Source organism: Anas acuta, chromosome 2 (genome assembly GCF_963932015.1).
Source record: "Anas acuta chromosome 2, bAnaAcu1.1, whole genome shotgun sequence".
Classification (NCBI taxonomy): domain Eukaryota; kingdom Metazoa; phylum Chordata; class Aves; order Anseriformes; family Anatidae; genus Anas; species Anas acuta.
Window position 1 is genome coordinate 89,451,857 of NC_088980.1, and position 21,098 is coordinate 89,472,954.

The 21,098-nt window shown below is 38.3% G+C and overlaps 1 protein-coding gene across 1 annotated transcript in view; it reads left to right on the forward strand.

Annotated features, from left to right (window-relative positions):
- Positions 1-21,098, forward strand: part of RPRD1A (regulation of nuclear pre-mRNA domain containing 1A) — a 41,673-nt gene that overhangs the window by 14,360 nt on the left and 6,215 nt on the right. The window lies entirely within an intron of this gene.

A 21,098-nucleotide genomic window follows, 5' to 3' on the forward strand; every position in this document is an offset into this window, starting at 1 on the left:
GTAAAATAGCTGTACATTTGCAGTGCCCTGTAACTGCAGCATATGTGCATAATCTTTATGTTCACGAATTAATTGCTTTTCAGGTTTCATGTCGTACAGGCTTATCATGAAAACTTTTTTCACTTCGGTTTCTTTATGCTTTTGTAACCTCATAACTTGAGTTCAGTCAGGTCCTGTGTCCTGGGTTGGGAAAATGCTGTTCATTATGCATCTGAAGTTATATTATTTCTAGGCTGCTCTTGTTTCCTGACTTCCTTTGCTCTATGCCTCACAGAAAAGGAATTGATGAAGCTTTTTCCTGCTAACTTCACTGTATTTATCCTCACCCAAGGGGGAAGAATATCAACCAACTTCACATAAGATAGATGGCACTCATGGTAGCGTTGATCGCACTAGCAACTGATCCAACTGCACAAAGGAACCTGAAAGAACAGGAAACCTTAAATGATTGCATTTTTAGTGAAACCGAGAGATGTTACCTACTGTTGATCTGGTTTAATAGGATTTGAATTTCCAGAGAATTCTTGGTGTCTTTAAACTCTAGACTGGAGCTTTAGACCTAAATTTGCAGGTCTCTTTTCTTGTGAGGAAAGTTTACAGGTGAGTAACTTGGAATAACCAATCTTTGCATTAGTACTTTTTTTTTTTTAATAGTTGTTGCTATAATAGTTATTTCTAAACAGAACTTAATGATTCCCACCAAAATCAAGGTAACATATGCATTAGCATTGAACCTTGACAAGGAAATTTTGGCAACAGATAAATAATATGAGCTATTATGTCTACACCAGAAGCTAACCGTACTGCTTAGTAGGTGACTTTCATAACTCTGCTCTGGGTAAGTAGTGTCGTTTTTAACTCTTAAATTATGTTTTCTTTAACATCTGTCTAGCTTCTGTTGCAGGTGGTGGACATGGACCTATCTCCTAATGATGTCACCATCCATTAGTACACACATCCTGCTAAAAATAAATTTAAGAATCAAAATCTTGTATTGTCTGTTGTTTTTGAAAACTGAAGGGGAGGAATCCTGTAACTACTCATACTAAACCTCTGCTATTGTCATCTATCTTCTCACAAACATTACTGAATTTATGCCTGAGATGGATGAGCGTTTATCCAGTGCCATTCCTTTTTCTTCAAACGTAAAACTTTCACGTGGTTGTTCTTAAAATTTACAAGTCCTTTTGGTTAAATCATTCCAAGATCCAAATGCAGGAGTCTGGGTGTCACTTGCATTGAAGTTGCCATAACCAAAAGCAAAGAACTGTGAAAACGAGACTTTGTCAGACTTCAGCTTTTTAACTTACACTGTAGTTACTGGGCTTATATGAACATCAGAAATGATGGGTGGTGGATATAGAAGTTGTCCTTCACAAGTGCAGTAAAGAACTTTATTGAGGTAAATCTATGCAGGTAACCGAGGAGGTATATTTTATAATTGCTCTTATGCCCCTTCAGGAACCCCCTCAAATTTAGGATTGCCCTAAAGGGCATTTTCCCTTCACGTTTGTAAGTTTTAAAGAAGTATAAATATTTGAGATTCAGCGTACTACAGTTTTATCTGGAAACTTATCTGGGATTTATAGCTAGGTGTATTTCTATCTTAGAGAAAACAGACACTTTTGCAGAAAGATTTTGTAGGAACATATTTTTTCCAGAACCTCGAGGATTAATATTTTCTGTTTTCTACTTCGATTCATTCCTTTCTCTCTGCCTCCTTGTTGCACCCCTGTCCTGCCCCTTTGCCCATTCTTTAGTTTTTGTTGGTTAATCTGTCGGTCTCACTGAAGGCTGGGGAAGAGATATTTATGTTGTGCAGGAACAGAGAACTAGCTATACACAAATCAAGGTGCCCTTATGTCTGTGTGATAAAGACCGTGCTGTAGGTTTTCTAGAATGAACATGACCTTAAAAATACAGGGATGACATAAACAAGAGAAGTACTTGATTTACTATTGCTTTGCTTTTGCTACTTCACAGTCTTATTGTAGGCTCTTACTAAATTTCAAATAAAGGCTTTGGTAGTGTGGAATCTTACATGACTTACAAGCGTGGGCAGGAGGTAATACTACCTTTTTCTAGAAAAATGCTTCAAGACAGCCTGCTCTCAACTTTGTTTGTTAGAAAAAACATAGCGTTGCTACACTTCGCATATGCTGGGTGACTCAATTTCTTACATAAGGTTTATAACTACTTACCACCTTAAATTTGGCAATATTATTCTCACAAAATCTGAGTTTTTATGGAGGAAATGCTATGCTAGGAGGCCTGCTGTGTTTCAGCAGCTTGCATTTAATTAAGATGTTTGATGTTTTCTTGCATTCCTTATTTTATACAGCTATATAAACAATATTCACATCCCTGCACTCTCACATCTGGTTATAATTGTGGTTTCTTAGCATGTTGAGAGAATAGAATATGTTCAATGCACTTTTATTTAATGGTTGAGCTTTATGGCTCAATATAACTTAACTTGTCTTCCTAAAAGTTTTAATTCTGTTGTTGAATTTTACGGGTAAACAGCAAGCAGTTTCTCATCCCAGCCTGCAGCCCTAGAGTTGAAGGCTCTTTGCTTTGTTCAGTTCCAGCTTAATGGTTTCAAATACCTTAAAGAAGTCAGGGGTGGTAGTGGTATATTATAACAGGCCTTTGATGTTCAGGTTTTGTTTCTTAGTGCAAGACTGGACTGATGCTACAGTCTGTTTTCACCATGGCCTTGGCTAACAGTAAAGGCGTCACAGGTAGTGTAGTGCTTTCATTGCAGTTTTTTCTTTAGACTCCTTATACTCACCTGCTACATTTTTGCCAGCTTGTTTCATGCAGTGCCACGTGAACTTAGGGTGGTAGATTCAGTCATTAACTTCTTAAGTCCACTTGAAGTAATTGGAATTAATTTGTAACTTTGCAGCTGAACAGCTGAAGTCTTTTGCTGTGTTTTGCTCGAAGTTGAGGAAGATTAACTTGTAGTATGAATCCTACGCTGCTTTTTGTTTTAGGATGGAGTTTGCTGTGCAGCATTGTAGGAGATCTGCAAATCCCTATGCGTGGCAGAAACACAGGTTAATCCTGAATTGGAACCAAGCTGTACTGTAACTGTTGTTAGTAGTGCAATGATTACAAAATGGTTAGCTGGGAAATAGCAGGATGTTTTCAAGAAGGCTTATCCATACTGGATTGGGACTGTTCTGGGGATTTCAGGTCCTCTGATACTATCTTGGCAATGGAAGTCTCTCTAAGTAGGGATACCAAATAGTTGTTCTATCCTGTGGTCTCTTTTGACGTTGTGAATCATCACATTTATTTCTATTCAGGATTAAAGTTGAGGGAATTGAATCTGGACCGAGAATGCTTTCAGTTCAGGGTAGTATGACTTCTCCAGAAAGAGGTGGTCAATTCAGATACTCATGGGCTGAGGAGAGCATGAATTTGGATCTCTATAAGGAAAAAAACGAGGAGACGCTTCACTAGGACTCTTGTGGGCCAATGTCAAGTCATCTTCACTGTTTTTCTTTGAGAAATGTATGTTACTGTTATCCATCAAGAGAGGATTGTAGGCTACGAATCTCTGGTGAATGGATTCACTTCATTGTAGTTACCATACCCTGTACAAAATGAAATAGGACTCAGAAACAGACCCCTGTGCTTGGAGATTGGTGTAGACCTGTTCAAAGCCCTTCCTCGTACTGACCACTTGAGATCTGTCATGTGGTGTAAATGTCTTGAGGCTCTATTCCTCTTGAGCTGCACAGTGCAAGTCCTTTACTGAATTTATAATCACTAATGTTCAGTGATCAAAAAAGATAAAATATCAAGATCAGTGAGTTCGCATTATCTATCTGAAGGCGATTGGGCAGAAATCAGCCATCACAGCTGTACTCATCTCTTTTTAAGGTTTAATAGATTAGAAGTTAAAGAACAGGAGGGAAATGATCTCTTATCTGTGCTACAATTAGGCTTGCTTAGCATGTTCACAGATTGATAATCTGTTTTTCAAATGTAGCTGTTCGTATGTTTCCTTTCTATACGAAGAAATGGCAGGACATCCAGTTGTAAAGGTTAACTTTTGTAGAAGTAATTTGCTGGACTAGAGTGGAGGACTGCAACTCTGATGTCAAATGCAGCAAAGTCAAGCCATCAGTGAATTTTGTTCTTCTGTGCTGTGCCTGTTTTATGAGAGTAATATTTCTTAGCTCCATTTCTCATAACCACCTTATAACCTCTCTGTGCTTGACCAATAAAAAATGTTTTTATATTAACCAACGACTGGAGTCTGAGATACCATGATGCATAGTTTGTCGATTTGTAGCCGAAAGTGTTAGGCTTCAGAGTTCTGTCACTCAGCACAACAGACATTTGAAGACTTCTACTTTTTAAATTGAATTACCAGTAATTTTGAGTATAAATCCTTGGCTTTTTTTTTTTTTAACAGATTCGACAGGTTGTAGGTTGTACTTTGCTCATCCTTGTAAAATAAGAATAATCTTTTGATTGTTAGGGTGGTTTTCTAGAACTTCACTCTTTAGCTTACACTTCATTTAAAACAAACAAAAACCAACCACCACCAACAGAAAAACAAGTACAGGTACTTATACTCTGAGGTGCTTCTTGAATTCCACACTATAAACATACAGGGGGAAGATAATGGTCATATCTAGGTAGGACTTGCTGTTTATAACAAGTCCTTTAGACAATGTTCCTGGCTGTTGTAAGCCAAAACCTTGATCCTGTTAACCAAAAGAATGGATCTATTTGTCATCTTCAGAAGAACAATTTTGCAGGTATGTAATGGATTCATTTTTTTGTACAAATAAACACCTGAGAGGATGGGAAAGTGAAAATGGAATAATCAGTGCAGTGTGTTCCAGCTAGAACTTCTCCTTCAGTGCTGAAGGACAGCTGGAGACTGGACAATTCTGGGTGCTTTCTTCAGCAGATGTTTTGTGTTAACTAGCTACTTATTTGCTGGAAGAAAACAAAACAAAAACATACAAAGATTGAAACTGTAGCGCATATTTCTGTCAGTGCTAGCCATGTAGTTCTTGTAGAAAACGTGTAGTCTTAACTACAAGTTTTAATTTCCTACAATAATACTGTTTAAACTAGATTTTTTCAGATGTTTTTCTCAATAGGGCTGAAACTTTTTTAGGAGCCATTTTTTTTTCTTTATTGTAAATACGAAGTGAACAGAACTAGAAACCCTGCTTGCACACCCCTCCCCTCCCTGCCCCTGTCCTCAAGTGTCTATATGCTGCAGTTGAAAAGGAAGCACTGTACTCGAGTTACTCTTGACTGTGACCTCATGTTTCACTGCACTTCTGATAATGATCTGCTTGGCTGTAAGGGCTGATGAGAAGTGCTACTAGGTATCTCTGACAGAAGGAAGAAGATAAATGGCTAGAACATCAGCTTCCTTTCTGTCAGCCTTGCTGAGACAACATAAAGCAGATTTTGTTCCATCTTAGATCCAAACTTGAGATGTTTCCACTTAAAAGCAGTGTGGTGTTAGGTACAAAAAGTGTTTCGCCTAAAATCTGATGCAGAGCTTAACAGCACTCACGTTTGTGGACGGGGCTAGTAACTCTTTGAAGAATTGTGCCCAGCAAGGAAACAGTCTACAGTCTGTGCTTGAGATGGCATTTTAAAGAAAACTTGCATCCACTTTAGATCTTGGGCAGGGTGGTAATATTTGTGTCTTCACATACACACAGAAGCAAATGGATTATTTTCCTGTGAGAGCCAGAGATGGCAAATAGCAAATATTTTCAAAGCCTATAATGAAATAGGGAATTACCTCATGTTATTGGGCACATCTCCGTGTCTGCGTAATGGGAACTGTTTGTGTTCTTGTTCTAGAATACTTCATTATGTTGTGTCAATGGACAATATAGTTTCCCTGTGTTTTTTTTTTTAAATGCAGGGCATCAATTGAAATTAGGCTGTCACTCAGTCCATCAGTTATGTGCAAACTCTCACCAAAAATAAAAATTTCAAAGAGCTCATTTGAATCTTGTATGACAGATAAGGATCACATTTAATTTTAATAGTTCTGATGTCAAATTATTTTGAACTCATGGTTGACCTGTTTTAATCGGGTACCAAAACTTTTTTTTTCCTGGTTCAAATTCATGACTAAACTACTGAACTAGTCACAAGGTTTCTTGTGACCATTTCATACATCTTTTATGGTCTGTATGTGCTTTTCAAATAGCTACTCATTTTTCTGAATGACACCTTCAACTTTGCCATCACTAACTAAAAAACCTAACAGGTAGTTTAAGACATAATGGTACTGGGGTCATCTTCTTAGACCAGTAGCTCTCCAGAGGGCTTTTGTTTAGGAACAAATTCCTCTGCTAATTCCTTTAGTAGCAGATTATGGAAGTTAGTACCTTCTGTATTCTTTCAGCTAGAGTTCAACGTAGAGGGCAGAAATACTGTTTAGTAGGATTCAAAGCGATTTTTATAAATAAAAACCATCGCATTTACACCAATGTCTAAGTCACTGTTACCCCCGAGACATTTTGCTTAAGTAAAACCCATGCGTGTAATAAAATAATCTCCTGGTGCTTAAGGAGAGTTCAAAGAATAGTGCTGATGAAGTGGGTCAGTTCATGAAGCTGTGAAGATGAGAACTGTTAGGGCATATGATGGTTCCCCTAGCTGGGCTCTTGCTGAAAAATCCGACTTAAAATCTGCTGTTATCTTTCTGTTGAAGCATGCAGATGAAATAGTTTTGAAGAATCTCTCTTTTCAGCTTGTTGGTAGCAACTGGAGTTTAAGACCGACCTGATTTTGAAAATCAAATTCCAAGAATGATAGTCTTTTTATCCTCTAGAAAAGTCCATCTGGAAGTCTTACCTTCTTACTGGAAATGCACACGACATGTATTCTGAATCAGTGCTGGAGGAGATGGCCTAGGGAGGAAGAGAACCCCAGGGCTTTCAGTGTTGCTGCATCTACCTGGAACAAATGTTCATTTTTGCCTTGATTGCAATTGGAAGCTGAGATTTTTATCATATATGTTTGTCCATACAAGCATTTTTTCCTAGCATCTTACTTCAAAATGTGTTGTCTTAGAAGGTGAATTATTTTCTCCGTACCTTTGTTTGTATGGTTGGAATTGATGATCTAAGAGGTCTTTTTCAACCTAAATGATTCTATGAGTTCCCTGATCAAGAGGAGTGTACAATACAGGAGGGAGAGTGGGGAGAACAACTTGGAGGCTATGAATTGAAATGTGGTTGAGGACCATGTAAAAACACCAACACTCATTACTCTTGAATAGAGTAAAACTCCTACTCTACTCATTACTTGTCTCTTGAAGCTGTATGTATCTAGCGGATGTAATGAACAAGCAAGGCCATTTCAGCAGTAATGAGAAAGCAATATATTTCACAAGAACTCTGGCTAAGTTAGTTTCACAGCCTGGCTGCTGTGTAAAGGGAGATATTGGAGCCTTTTTTCATAGGAGCGCTCCCCATCACCTGGTAAGGGCATAAAGTGGTCCTTATGCTTGCCTTAAAATTTAATTTTCAACCAAAAGAAAGGCCAGAGTGCGTTTACTTCTGCTAAAACAGTTGAGATGTCTTTCAGTTTTGCTAAAAGAAAGCTGAATTAGTCTACTTCTGAGTTGTTCAAGCTTTTCCACTGTCAGAATCTGGAATGCTGTGGGCTAATGGTGTAATAAGGCGAAACTGAATGCAGGGAAATAATGCAGGATGACATACAAATTCTGTACATTGTCTTGAGGTTTTTTTCTGTTATATAGTATGAAGAAGTATTTCCCAGATAAAAAGTACATGAAGTTGACTTGGTTAGAGAGTACAAAGCATTTTTCTAGTGCATTCCAGCTGGTGTTGGCAGTACATGGTGGACAAAGGAAGTGTGTACTGTTATTATAGTAGGCTTGTAAGTGTTGATTTCTCAGGAGACTAGACCAGAGCAGTCATGCGGACAGTCCATCAATTCTTCTTTCATTTGACAGGGAAACAAAAATAGTTTAGTTCCTTATGTTTGGCAAATTCAGTTTTGTGAGTAGTAGAGAGGCCCAAAGGACTATCTCAGTAGCATTTCTCTCTTAGTTTCCTTTCCAGGCATTGTGTGTAGCTTAGAACCAGCCATAGTTTCTGATGCTCTTTGCCAAAACAATCCTTATGGGATGTAGAAGACATCAAGAGGTTGGGTTGAGGAGGGTTGGATGGGGCACACTGGCTGGGAGTAACGGTGGGATGGAGAGCTGAGCTAACTTGCATGGGATTAGGAGGGTTACCTGTTTGTTTATAGGAATCAAAAAACATCACCAGTCACTAAACATCCTTTTACCACTGTGCAGTATCATCTTGAAAGATAGTTCAATTGAGGGCGAAAGTGTTCACATGCAATAGGATGGAAGCAGTATTCCTCTGACAGCATTAGGCTGAAGAGCTGGTGGTTGGAGCTGCTTTCTCATGCCTGTTTTCAGTATTAGCTGAAATCTTGTTGTTGTTGTTGTTTCTGTTTAGTTTAGTCTTTATTTTAGTGTATTTTCACAAAAACACCTTTCTGATTAATTTTCATTGTATGTGAAGTTGACCTCACAGCGTGCTCTCAGTGCTATGGTACTTTAGAAATACATCATGTATTCGAATCAACTTGGAGAAACTTTCAAGCAGCTATCAAATCCATTCCATTGGTCTATCAAGAAAATGAAGGAAAATAAGTTGTAGCTTTTTCTAAATGAAGAAAAGCTTTGTTATGTGAAGTGGGATAGTACATATTTAAATGGGAACATCCAGGGGACGTTTGAATGTCTAAGTGTTACAAAGGAGATTTTAATGACTTGGGTTTTGCACTTGTACACACAAACAAAAACCAACACGAACAACAAACAAAAAGAAAAGCACTTCTTAGGCCAGTGAGAAGGGTATTTTTGAGGTGCATAGGCAGAAGAAGAAGGTAATGTGACTTTTTAGACAGAAAATTACATTTTTGATAGCAGTCATAATAAGTACTCTGAAATATAAATGACTGTTTAGAAACATTATCTGGTTCCAGATTCAGAGTAGTTTCTTGGTGCAAAAGTGATCATCAGTTCTCTCTACGTAGTTGGGCATGCTTGCCACAGCGTTTTTAATCTCATTTTTAAGTGGGGGTGAGGGGAAAACAAAGAAAGCAGAAGAATGCGCATACTTTTAAAAGAAATCTTAGAAGTTGCAGTAGATGCACGTTGGAGGGCTGGAATATTAATCAGTATCATTAGCACAAGTCCTGAAGTTTTGAAGGTAGTCCTTGAGTCCTCGATTTAGATGTAGACAACTGATAACTAATAGAAATCATTGGAAAATTAAGCCTTTGATCTGCTGCAATTCGAATGTTTCCTCTTTTTTTTTTTTTTTCTTTTATTTTTATTTACATATATAAATAAAAGCTTGTATTCAGCTCTATCTTCAAGGCCCTGCAAACTGCATGGGGAGACCTAGTTTTGCAAACAGCACATGCAGTGGTTGAAAGCTTTGCTGCACACAGAGTCTGAATGTGGGAAATGTGCAGTGGCTGCTTCGTCAGTTATTACATGGCAAAGGGGTGTTCAGCTTTCAAAGATGCAGAGCTGAAAGTTTGGTAGGAAGTGTTTGAGCTTTGAGTTCACCATTCAAAATACTTCTATTTTGAAGTCACTTCTGAAAATAACACATTAACAGCATGTCAAAAATAGCAGTAGAACAAAATGAAGAAGGTTGGAGAAGAAAGATGGTTGGAGAAACAAGATTTACATCTAACTACAGTCTTAAGGGTCAAGTAGATGCTTCCTTTGCTCTAGTTCCTCAAATGTTAGGCACTTACTATCCCTTTCCACTCCTAATAACATTTTTTTATTTCACCCGTTGTTTCTCTGAAGTCAATACTATTCAGTAAGGTTCATTTTATTCCAGCCCAAATACTTATAGAGAGCATGAGACAGCAAAGGAGGTAGAAGTCTAATGGATTTGGGGATTCAAGAGTTCTGCCTGTAAATGAGTTCCTTAATTCTGTGTGCAGTGTTGAGCTAATTGCAGCTTCTTTAAAATGAGCCTTTGAGCTGTCCTGATCTGAGTAAACGTAAGCTCTTCTGATTACGAGGACAGCAGAAGACGTAATGGACAGCAGAACGGCTGCAAGATTTATGCTTTGTAATGTTTCAAACACAACGTTTTAATGTAAATTATATCTAGGTTGCTAGTGACTGCTGGAGCAGGAGGAATGATTCTGCGAGGCCAGAAGATAGGAATTCAGTTGTTTGCTGCATCATATCCTAATTCACTATTTGTAATTTGTCCCATTGTGTTATTTTTTTTCTATCACTTATTCTGCTTTTTCCTCGTGCTGTGGCCAGTAAGGAAATGCTGGGAATGTTGCATTCTTAGAGAATCTCCTCTTACACCCCCCTCTCCACCTTGTTTTTGGTTGCCATCCTACATATCAAGACAATAGTGAAGCTGAATCGGGTGCTGTTTGTTGCCTAAGAGACTGCAGCATCAAGATGAAACGTGGTTAAATTCTGGAGGTGTTCTAGAAATGTAAAATCTCCCATTTAAAGCTGCTGATATCTTACGGAGATAATTAATGTCTGTCAGCCGTAGTGAACCATGGTCAGAAAGTGGTGGTTCATCCCTAAGGTCAGTACATTTGATAGATAAGCAAGCTGGGCTATCGTTGTACTTAACTTCCTGCAGGGTTGCTTTGCCTACCAGATTCTGATAATCATTTAACATCCAGGAAAAAAAAAAAGCAACAACAACAGGGTTTTAGTTAAACTGATAGTTGATGAGTAGCTTCCAGCCATATCTTTTCAGTCTTTCACTCATTTATGATTCCATACTAACAAATCTAACAACTGCATGACAGCCAGTAAAAAGTTTTCTTCTTTCCCCATTTTCTGCCTTCTGTCCTAGGAACACTTTCTTGTTGGGGCTGGTGGTGGCAGCGGCATTTATTTATTTATTTATTTTATTTATTTTTATTTTTAAACCAGTGATAACTTAAGCAGCTTTTGGTTTTAAACAGCTTAGGTATGAATATCGTGCCACTCTCATCAGCATTGCATACACTGCCTGCTTAACAAAGCAGTTTAGCATACAGTCTTGAAAGCCAGGTATTTCTTGTGCTTGCTGTCACAGGCCATGTGGTGAAATGAGTGCTGTTTCCAGTAGAGAAACCCATCATTTGGCATAGAAAGGTAGTGGGTATGACCTCTGCGGAGAGAATTAAATTCTGTCTATGTACATACCCATTAATTTGCTCTCTCAATCACAACACAGTTCCTGAGCTTAGCTATGGCATTATCTGAAGATGCAGGAGTGACAAGGCCTTATTTATAATGTCTGTGGAAGAAACCAGGTGATCTTGCTAAGACATGTTATCTCAAAGCCTTTCTACCCGCGGGCTGAAAGATTGTAGAATAAAGCACAAAATGCTGTTGCAGGTACAAACCCAAAGCACAGTCACTGTGCACACTGGTTTGTTGCAGGGGAACCTGCGCAAACTGGCCGTGCTCCACCATCTGAGAAGCTAGCTGCATCCTACTGCAGTTTCTTCCAGTGCTCATCCACATCCTTTTCAGACGTGTTCCTCTCAAGAATATGCTGTCTTCTGGATTTCTTACCGTGCCATTGTGCTGTCTCAAAATATGGATTGCAGCAAGACATTTGGTGTGGCCAGGCTACCCTCCAGAAAGTAATCTTTAAATCACTGCTCCTTTTGTTTTCTGACTCATCTATGATTTATATGGACTGTTAATGTTTTTTTCTTCCTGCAATGGCTGTAAGAGAAAGTCATTCCTGTGCTATTGAAAATGGAACAGGCTCTTTCTTCTACAATTTTGGACCCCTTGTTCTCAGCATTTCCAGAAAGAAAGCAGCACCTATATATATTTTATCCTCCTGGCTGACTAGTGTCTTCTGCCACATCCCAAGAAGTATCCAAGTGATTTTTGTGGAACACAGAGATCTTCCTTTATTCACAAGCCCGCAGTCCAGTAGATTTGTTATGCTTAATGCTAATTCTTGAGACATAGAAGAATCCTTCTCTAATATCAGGCTAATCAGTGCTAATAGGATTGGACTCTGCAGGATCATGCAACTGCTTTCAAGCCAAGTAGTTTTTATATATATGCAAAACAAAACAAATGCTTTTTTTTTGTTTGTTTGTTTATTTTTTTTCCCCAAATCTTAAGGTTCGAGGTGAAGAAGCTTCCTGTTGCTGTGCTGACTGGGAGCATCTCATTTATTCCATTTCTGTCCTCTGTTCTCTGCTTACACTTCTACAACTTGGCAAATATCCTAGCCCCAAATCCTTGAAGCCGTGCTGGATAACAGCCACTGTAGTCAGCTGAGGAGTAATGTGCTTTTCATGCAAAATGCTCAGGGAAACTGTGCTGCATGATAGCAGCTGTAGATTGTAACTTTACTCTTCTGTTCAACAGTAAAGATTAATTCTTAGGGCGATGAGGGTATTTCTATGTCTGGGCTGTAAAACAATCTTGATGACTTGAACTTCAATTTTGGAGTTGTCTGTAAGTATTTACAGTAGCTGCTCTTAAAAAGCAAAAGTAATAAAGGTTGAGATATGTGATCTAGGTTTTAGCTATCTTTAGTTTTAAAATGCTGAGCACAAGCTCCAAATTTGCTTCATTAGATATAAGTGGTAAATGCTTAGCATTTAAATACGTCTTTTTATTATTACTTTTAGAAAACATAATTATGTGACTTAAGGTTTAGAGCAAGTGTATCTTCTGATGTGAGCAAGTGCCTGTGTATCAGTAGGAGAAAGTTGCTTAAAAAAACCAAATGCAATTAGAGCTCCAATAAAAACAGCAATCAGTACAAATGTAAAGGCGAAGATGAGCTGCAGTGAGGGACAGCGGGCAGGCTCACAGTCCAGCCGTGGGTGGGAGCTGTGCTGTACTCATCTGACAGCTATGCGAGGTCTGAACTTGCATTAAAACCTTGTCCATGGGAGGTACCACCTCCGCGTGCAAAATGTGCAGCAGCAGCAAAGATTTCTCCCAAGCTGTTGCATACAGAATCATCTGCTAAACTGTGTTGCCGGCTTTTTCAAGGCACGTATGTGTTCAACAATACTTTTTCTTCCAGTAATCAAGTACCCAGCAGAATTTTAGGCTACGTCACACAGCTTTTGCCATATTGCTGACAAACTTTCTCCTCCATGGTTCAGTTTGTTGGAAGTGTTATGAAGTAGGCCCTGTGCTGTTGCAACTTTCAACGTAGGTTTTAAAGGCTGTTGTGAAGGGGCTTTTTTATTTCAGCGTGTCTTTGCAATACCAAGAATGTGCCAGAGCTCCCCGGTGTGACTGAGGGCCTCATCCAGCCTGCACAGCCCCTTCAGCTTGCTGTGCCTGGATAACTTGGTTTTCCACTCAGGTGGCCTTGCAAGGTGCGAGTAGAGAGATCACCTTTTGCTTTACAAGGTGAGGCCTTCCAAAAAAATATATATATGTATATTTTTTGATTACGTAGTGACTTCTACAGTTGCTCTTGAAACCTGCATCTCAAGATTTGGTGCAAGTCTTTGTTTTATCATAGATCATGGTTAAATCATTTACCATAACCGTACGTTGGATTTAGAGCTCTTCATTAGCATGTTTCCCCTTTTACACAGGGCCCTTTGTGTGAGAGTTGCACTGCAGAGTGAAAGCAAAGTGACATACCCATGCCTGACACTCAAGCCCCTTACCTCAGAGCAGGTCAGAAACACGTACCACATACCCATGTATACGTTAGTCATAAACTGGTCATGTCCAGCAGACCACAAATCTTAAAACATGCACTGGCAGGTTGGTTTGGCTGTGCCATAGAGCTTCCCAAGGCAGCATGCTGGCACAGAAGCCAACCCTGTTAACTCTTGCCTGAAATTTAGACTTGCTGGTTTTCTTCCCCTTGATGAAAGTCCTAGAAGACCCAGTCATCGGATCCTAAGCTTAGTTTATTTTTGTCTTTTTATTTCGAACTCAATGTTTGTGAGACATATGACACATTGTGAGACATAAGGATGTGGGGTCTTAGGGACTGAATAAGTAGAGAAGAGATGAATAAGTATTTTTAAAATTCTTAAATAGTCCTAGATGACTTGTATATTTGTCTTCAACTTGCCAAAAATTGAAGGGTAACCCTTATTCAGCAAGAGTCAAGCCTACGTTGCTATTTCAGTTCTTGTTTTCTCCTCAGGGAATTTGAAGCTTTCCTCAGCAGAGGAATGAGGCAAATGTAATTATTTATTTTGTAGTGTGGACCTCAAATCTGATTAAAAAACAAAAACAAAACAAAGCAAAAAACCTCTTTTCTACTTTCCTAAGGGACAGTTTAGGGGATTGTAATTTTTTGAGTTTGTAGAAATGAAAGTAGAGACGGAGTTGTTCTAGAGCCTTTGATAGAAATTTAAAATAGCATCAAGTTTCTGAGAGTGGATTTTGTATGAATAAGAAATTTGGAATGTCTGCCATAAAAAAAAAGAAAACAGGATACTAGGTAGTGTACTACGTGACTTGCATACTGATATGCAAGAAACACACGGCAAAACAAGGAATTTAAGCCATTTACTACTTTGTATAATTCAATTTTTTTCAACACCGTGAAAATCAAAAGAATTAGTTTAGGCAATGCAGTAAGGGAACCAATGAAAAATAGTACCAGAGTCTACTGCATATTCGGAAATCTCAGTCCTTGGAATCTTTAACAGAAAGATCTGAAACTTGAAACTTTGCAATGACTCTTCCCTGTCATTCCCTTCATTCCAAAATGACACATTTATTAAAAAACGGGATGCGAATGGGAAGAATTAAAGAATCTTTTCCATTACTTGCAGTTTACCTCTGCAACATGTCTATTGAATTACTCCGATTTTTGTAGAGACACCTTAGTGATTAATTATTTAGTTATTTTAACAACATTTAACGGATTTATCCTAATGACCTGATCTTCAAAGGTCATTTACCCATGACTGGATAGAAATCCAGACCTACAACACAAACAAACAAACAGAAAACCCACAGGTGACTTGAGCTTTTACATAAACAAGGACAATCATTTTAAAGACCTTTTTAACAAAGTACAGGTGGCTTGAATGGATGAAAGATGCTTTAAAGAGCTAACGCATTTTAGATAGAAATGACTGCTAACCTTTGATACATGTTTTCTTTCATCAGTGGATCACAGAAAGATGTGCATTAGTGGGGTTATTGCTAGCTGTAGGCTTTTGGAAGGAAAATAGTTCATAATGGGAAAGAAAACTTCAGGAAAAACACTGTAAATGTCTTTTTAGAAAAATGTTCTTTATTTCTTCTTTGTCCTACTTTCTGATGTTACTTTTTCTTCTGTTTCTTTATTTTATTTATTTATTTATTTTTTACCCTGGCGATCTCTTTTTGTGTCCTTTTAGTTATAAAATACAACTAGTTACATGAGCAATTCGGAGTTGAGGAAAAAATGTAAAAAAAAAAAATAAAATAATGGGTGGGTATGCCAAATTTGCTGCCTGGAATTGTCTTTTTGCAGTTTGTTTTTCTTTTTTTTTTTTTTTTTTTCTTGCAGCTCCTCCACGCTCTCAACTGATTTTAGTTCCCTTACACACAACTTTCTCATTAATTTAATACTAAAGCACCATTGTTTGTTTGTTAGGTTTTTTTTGTTTGTTTTTTATGATGGAATTTTATACCTGTTGTTAGGAAAGATTTTTCTCCTTTCTTGTTGACAGTGAATTGCAGTTGCATTTTTGCCTCATATGTAGTAAAATTTGCATTGCATGTTCCCAAAGGACATTAGAGGGGCAGTTTCAAGAAGAATACCTACTGCTGCTGTGTAGTATTTCTATTCCACCCAGTCCTACCTTTCACACACTCACAATACCCATCACTGAGCTGTGCATTTGAAGCATCTTTTTCACACTCATGAAAGGAGAGAAAAACAAAATTACTGTGCAGTCTGTTTTACACATACCATTATTAGTCACGTAAACTACAGTTTCATTTCTCAAGCAATGCTGAGCTCTTTCAACTGCCATTAAAGTAAATCAGACTCCTGAGCGCTCATCGTTCAGCTGCCACTAAATCTTTAGAACCCACGTCTATAAAATGGATGTATCAGCCTACTTAATGAAATTGTGCGATGAATTGACACACATAATAAGATGTCTGGCTGATCAGATTTACTAGTATACACACATTGGATGACCCCCTAGCATTTCTTGGCTTATTTTGAGAAGCACTCTTTAAAATCTGTTAAGAAATAGCCATATGCTCTTCAGGTAAGACTTTCCTGGAGTTGTATGGTGGCTGTCCTTCACAGCAGTTTCTTCAGGTTTGATAGAAGTAGTTTATAAAATGGGAAACTAAGAAGGAAGTCGAAACAAAAAATAGTTTGAAGAGCTTGTTCAAGATGTCCTAAGATCAGTTTTGTACAGATAGTCCCGCACTGGTAGGCCAACAGTATTTGGTTCAATTGTAGCAGAAAGTCGAGGTCCTCCATCTATATTACTGATGTTTATTCCACTTGAAATACAGTGAATACCCAATCTCAGGTCAGCAGAATGCTTCTAATTCACATACTTCTCATTGATTTTTTATTCTATTTTATTTTTTTTGCCATGCTCACAGGTTAATATTTAGTGGCTTTATAGTGCAGTTGCAAAAACTGTGTATATTACCTTGCTTTAAATTTGCTGCTGCTTAGATTAGACTGCTACTATTACTTAGCATTGCTGCAATAAACCTAGGTCTCGCTACTTCTACTTTATATATATGCCTCTGACAAAAGAAGAGATAAGGACCTGAAACATTTGTCTCTTGGCCAGCTACAGATAAAACCCCTACTTAGTAAGGTGAACTGCTGCTTTTGTTTTCAGATTTACTTTTTGTATCAAAACCAGTTACTTGTAGTTTTGGCTTCACAGAAATTTCATACGCTCAGATGTCCATTTGTCTCCATTAAATAATGAACATCAAAGTCCCCGTTTTTGCAGTTGGACACCCACAGCATTGGCTTTAGAAAGATGAATTGCACATGTGGAATTTGAAACTGAGACCTTTGTAATGACCTGCACATAATGGTTACATGAAAAGAGGAATGCGTGTGATACGCAATTTGTACAGTTCAGCTGCTTGGTGCAGTAAATACTTGAGCCTGAGGACTTTACAAAGCTGTTCCTAAATATATTGTGAAGGACATGTTTTTTCCAATAGACCACAAAAAATTGTCAACAAAAAATCAATTTGAAGTGGAACCCTGATATCCTTTAATTTGGATTTCTTTCAGATTTGTTTTTGAGTAGGTGAAACTTTAAGAAGCTATCTTGAAGCCTGAGGCCATTTCATTTTTATTTTCAAAACTATTCTATTTTAACCCATGTGTGTCTTAATCTGTAGAGTATCTGCTTGAATATTTGAGCTCAGTTGTGTAAAATTTTACAGAATTGCCTGATTCCTTGTCATCAGAAATTCTTCAGAACTTCATGCTATTAGCCAACATTTGAAACGTAAGAATTTAGTGTAATTTAAGCATCTCTTGGAAGTAGGTACTTTCAAGTTTATTATAATGTCTAAGTTTTCAGAGAGATAAAAGTTTCGTATTGGATGATAAAACACCAAGACCAAATTTAACTTCAAGTAGGCATTGTGAGGAACTGCTACTCATATCTGTCATCCTCAAATGCTTTCAGTTAAATTACTGTCCTGTAACAGATTCTCTAATTAAATCAGTATCTTTAAATAGTAATTTATTTTATTAATTAATATATGCTACTTTGGACCTTTTCTGATAGAGTGAAGGTAAATATAAACTAAGTAAGCCTGGTGATACAGCCTGTAATTAAGCCTACATGTCCCTGTTTTGACCAACTTTTTTCCAACACAATTAATCTTCAAGAATAAAGTTTATGTAATAAAACAATGTTAAAAACAACAACAACAAGAACTTTAAACCTTTTCTTTGAGATGACATTAATGTTATTTCTCAAAGCATTGTGGTGTGGGGAAGCTATTCTTTCTGTCAGGGGCATGGATTTTGTTATACTAATGGAAATCAACCTGAATTTAATGAAATTACAAGCCTTTAGGGGAAGAAAAAAAAAAAAAGTCTTTTAATATGCACATCAGAGGCTTCTTAGACATCACTGACTTCCATGAAGAGCTTTTCTGCCAGAGTTTCTTTTCCAGCTTGGGCTAAAGAAGACTTCTGTGATTGCAGCTATAGATGGCTGTTGCATGAGCTGACCATGGGCCAAGTGCCTGGTGTGAGAGCTGAACACTTCTGTGGGTGGGTTGTCCTTGGTTCCCGTGAGTCTCAGTAATGTGGAGGTGAAGCCAATGGGTTTGAGTGTGCAGAACTTGGACAAGTGTCTGTAAACGTGGTACCAGAGGCCACAGATGATAGGAAGGAGTCTAGGACTAAATGCTACAGTAAGGAATGGAGTAGGGGACAGGGCCTGGCCATGGGAGGAAAAGAGATCAGCTGGCTGAGAAGTAAGGGAGTGACGGGTCAGAAAAATGCAACCTCATGTAGGATTGAAATGGGAGGAACTGAAATTTATTTGGACAAAGAGAATGGGAGCAAAAGGTGGTATGAGGTGAGAGAAATAGAGATACCGTGTAGGCAGAGAACAGGGACAGGCTGAGTAAAAAGGACGGGGGAGAAATAGGTGGAACTGGAACCAGGAGCAGATAAACCTATAGACAAAGTAGTAATTGTAGACCGGGATTAGAGGGAGGAATTCAGACATGGAGCCAGAAAGGAAGGAAATCAGAACAGTTAGGCAAAAAACAATTGTGAGTGTATTGGGTGAGAATACAGGCATGACAGTGGGGTGAGAGGCACCAAACAGCCTTGCTGGACAAATACATTGGTTCTGGGAACAGTATGTGAGGAATAGAGTTGGAGACTGAGGGTCGAGACTAGGGTGAGTGAGGTTTGAGACCCGAGTTTAGGTTGGAAGGAGCTGGACAAAGATGACTAGATTGGGACCCACTGTGAAGGATTTTGCATTTCTGTCACTCACCCTTCAGATGGGAAATGTTCTGGTAAAGTACTTTGTTCCCATTTACTACTGCTGCAATCAGAAATGCACAGTTTGAAGATCTGCAGTGGTACCAGTTAATGGTACCATCTATGACAAAGTCATTTAAATCCCGAGATGGTCACAAATTTAGTTTGTGGGTTTCAAAATTGAGTTCATTGTTTCCTGTTGCTTCATTAGCACACAAGCTGAGGAGTCTACGATATTTTAAGTTAATTTTAAAAATGTGATTTGAAGTGTTACGTTCTTGGTAATTTTCAGCACTGGGAAAAATCCAATATTCAAAATTGGAGGATGCATTTGATTTTGATTTCTCATTTCCTGCCCAAAGAAGTTTCCTGAAGAATCAGTTATGTTTACGAATGGTGAAGTATGCCATTAGCAAACCTGTAAGGATATTGGTCGATCTGTGTACAGAGCAGAGTTTAAATAGCATGCAATAAGCAATGCCTGAGGCAATGCATAGAGCAAGAAATGAACAAAGCAGTCACTGGCTAGTTTGTAGGGCCATTTACGCCAGTTGTGGTAAGGCCTAATGACAAACTGATAGCTTCTGACGTGTTGCTAAGTTGTAGAAAATAGAAAACTCATTTAAAGTAAAGAGGGCAAAATTATTATGGAAGGTTATCCAAGTCACTCCTTCCCTAAGCTTGTCATGACTGTCCTCGATTTTTTAATTTTTTTTTTTTGTGTGTGTGTGTGTGTGTGTGTGTGATGCACATAAATGTATTCAGACTCTGTTTAGTGCTTTAAATGCTAAGCTGTTCTGGGATTTCATTCAACCTTAGTACTGACAAATAGCACGAGTCCTTAATCATGTGGGTGAAGGATGTGAGCCATGGCAGGTTTTTAAAGACAGCACAAAATTTAGCCCAGCTATTACATTTTCTGGATCGATAGAGAGGCTTGCCTGGCTCCTCTAGTTCTAGCTGCCAGTCTTCCATGCACAAATAAATACCCAGGCTGGATGAGGCGTTATATTTTAATAAGGAGGAGCCTATAAATAAATTCTGTGTGTCTGAACTTTTAAGATGTCGATATCACAAGCTGCTTGCCTTCGTCTGAGCCTTTGAAGACTGCTAGCAATGCCTGTGCTGTTCAGACAGCCAGTGAGAAGCCTTTGCTCTGAGACACAGCACCCGCATCGGCACCTGAGCCTGAAAGGTTGGAACTGGCCTGGAAAGTCAGGGATCTCAGTTCTAAATCCGATCTTACCAGCCACAGATGCCTCTGTATACTCATGCCCTGAACATTTGAAAAGCCTTTTTATCTTTTTCTTTATATTTTTTTTCCTTTGTGTAATGAGAGTGTTGCTTTCCACCTCACCTTTTTTTCTTTGGCTGATGAATGCAGATTAAATATTTGTGTTTTCTGTGTATCTTCTATTCTTGCTTTGCAATCAAGCCTTTTTTTCTCTCCCTTTGCTATGCATTAGTATTTTGATGCTTGCCATAGTGTTAGTGATCAGATGAGAGATCAAAGTCATCTTAATGTTGAAAAGGGAAGGCGTACTCATTAAGTTCCAAGTGGTTTTAGCTGTAGCCCATCTGTAAGATAATTGTAGAAACTCTCTATCAAAATCTGTTTCAACCTATTTCAGTTGAAAGGGAAAATATAATATGCAGGGCACAGCCTGTTTGGGCTTCCCACGTTTTTACTATTCATGATGATTGTGGTATCTGATCAATCAAAAATTATTTGGCTTTTTTTGCCTGGCACTTACTTGATAGAGAAATGCTGTTGATCTAGATGTGGAATCTGTAGATTTTAGCATTAGTTTCACAAAATATTACATTTGACGCTGGCAAGTAATGAAAACTGTAGTAATCAGTGGGATTCTAATTAGCAAAATAAGTTGTTCTAATCATCTCATAAACCTGCTCTTATGACTGGTAGTGCCAAAAATTATTGCTTGAAAGTAGTCTTATCTTAGGCCACTGAAGGAATTAAAGTGAATTTAATTCTGTACGTCAAGTTGCCCACATATCCCAGGAGTGAGGTTCTCCATAGGCAGCCAGCAATGCAAATTATGCTCCCTGTGGCAGGAGAAAACAACATGC